This window comes from Macrobrachium nipponense, chromosome 16, assembly GCF_015104395.2.
Source record: "Macrobrachium nipponense isolate FS-2020 chromosome 16, ASM1510439v2, whole genome shotgun sequence".
Lineage (NCBI taxonomy): Eukaryota > Metazoa > Arthropoda > Malacostraca > Decapoda > Palaemonidae > Macrobrachium > Macrobrachium nipponense.
This window is the reverse complement of record NC_087209.1, coordinates 38,160,951-38,163,495: the sequence shown is the minus strand read 5'-3', so window position 1 is coordinate 38,163,495 and position 2,545 is coordinate 38,160,951.

Genomic DNA, 2,545 nt, shown 5'->3' with positions numbered 1-2,545 from the left:
GCAGGCGAGAATACCTGAATACCTCGTGACATAAATATATATATATATATGTGTGTGTGTGTGTGTGTGTGTGTGTACAACTGAATCAAGAAAATTTGGAATGTGATGAATATATGAATAAAGGAAAAAGCCACGAAGGAAAGTGAAACAAAGGAGTAATACGAGGCCTTTCGACTCAATGTCCTTTACTTAGCAGACTGACATATATATGAAGATAAGTTTACAAAGAAAGGTCGTATAAGTGACAGATAGGGATTATAAAGGAAAATATGTACGTAGAATCCAACACACCACGAGAATTATTAACCTTCCCAAAACAGGGGTACAATTTAAGGTGTTTACAAAAGGTCAAGTCCAATTGTTCAGAAGCAGGGACAAGGCAATTAAGAGATTATACAGGTCGGTAATTGACCACACACAAAATTTACTTTTGATGAACAATAAAACATTTTTCGCAAGATTAACTTATTCACACAAAAAATACATTAAACATACATATACAAATAAAGTATCTATAAGGTAACTAATTTGTAATTAAGTCTGGGATTTTATCTGTAAGATCATTCTTAAATATGTTACTTATACAGGGTTCCAGATAATAAAAGCCAGAGCTAATATTAGAATTACAATTGGAAGTAATTTGTATACTGGCAGACTCTAAAAGATTTCATGACAAGACATCTTTTGATCTTGCAAGTACTGAACTGTCGTTCCAGTTCATTCTGTGGTCATTTTGACTTAAATTAATGAAAATTGCATTGGATGTTTGCCCAGTTTTGACAGAATATCTATGCTGTTTAATTCTTACTTCTAAATCCTTGCTAGATTGGTCGATATAAAAAGAGGGGTAATCAAACATGGAATTTTATATATTATGTGGTTGCTTTCCCTGGGACCATTTTTTATTTATCATTCTTTTTAGTGTGTTATTGTAAGAAATAACGAGGTTGACCTTAAAAGATTTTAATAATGATTTTATGGTTTCAAAACCATTAACATAAGGTAAGCTAAGAATGTTCTTAGAAGTATCTTTCTCAGTATTACTTACACTATAAAACTTTTTGTGGGCTTTATTATAGCAAAATCTAATTTATGTAAAGGAAAACATACATCCGTCTCAATTCTTCTTATGTATTCCATTTCTTGATCCAAATATTGGGGACTGACAATGTGCAATGCTCGTAAAAACATAGAAGAAAAAATTGATATTTTGATATTAAGATGGTGGCCTGAATTGAAATGGACGTAAGTTAAGTTGTTGGTTGGCTTCCTACTGATACTGAATTTACATTGAAAATGTTCTTTATGTATTGAAAATCTAAGAAAGGGAGGCAATTGTCTTATTCCAACTCTAAAGTTAACTTAATTGATGGTACCTGGTTTTTCAAATTAGAGTAAATATTTACTGCAAATACCAGCAGGCAAAACAGCTTTAATAATTTATATGGCCTATATATATATATATATATATATATATTATATATATATATATATATATATATATAATATATATATGTGTGTGTGTGTGTGTGTGTGTGTGTGTGTATGTGTGTGTGTGTGTGTGTGTGTACTGTCACAGGGCAGTAAGATTTTTACTTTGAGAAAATCTTGAGAAGTGGCTCTACATTAAAAATGCTCTTTTTTTGGAATCGACAGCTGACTAAAGGCTGGCCTACCACTTATGAAAAATAGTGAAAAATAAGTACCTTAAGCACATCTCCATAAATTGCTTTCAAAAGGATTGAAGGTAAACGCAATATGTCCAGTTACAGGTATAATTCACTAAGGTAATCAGAAAAATAAAATTACAGGAGCTCTCACTGGCTCCATGGCACTGTATCACTAATTAATACTATGTATAATATCAAGAACAAATGTGGCTCTGGGTTGCAAGCAAAAGCCCTAAATCTAGTGAGTCACATCATGCATGGAATAAGGATAGAAGTCTTAATAATAATAAACGCACACACAAGGTGGAGCATGTAAGCAAGGATTGGTCCCACTGAAATCTCAAGAATACTATCTCAAGAATGGCACTGGTAGTAAATGTCGAGTGGCACTGTTGAACTACAGAAGAAAGACGGCTTATGACGGGGAAGTGTACATGAATATGCATAAAGGTAACAATTGGAAAGCCTATGTAATTGATCAATGCTTAGATGAAACTATGCAAAATACAAGATATATCAAATATTAAATGATATGCTAATATAACAAAAATTACTGTTAGCATAACCGAACACAGATCTAATAACACCTCCACAATGAATTCACAAAATCACTATTGCACAGTCAAATATCACTGGAGTCTCTGAAGGAGACGGGATAATAGGATCATGGGAATCGGAAAACAGTTTGGAACAAGGATAGGTGACGGTCAACAAATCCAGGGCGTCAGCGGAAGGACTTTGTCACTTACAATTCTTCACCAGGGAACAAATGGGATAGTGCTCCTCATCATGCAATGCTCAGGTACGTCAAAGGTGACAGCTTCCATGTGGGATGTCAGGGTCAGACGTCCAGACAGAGTCCAGATTCCAGACGG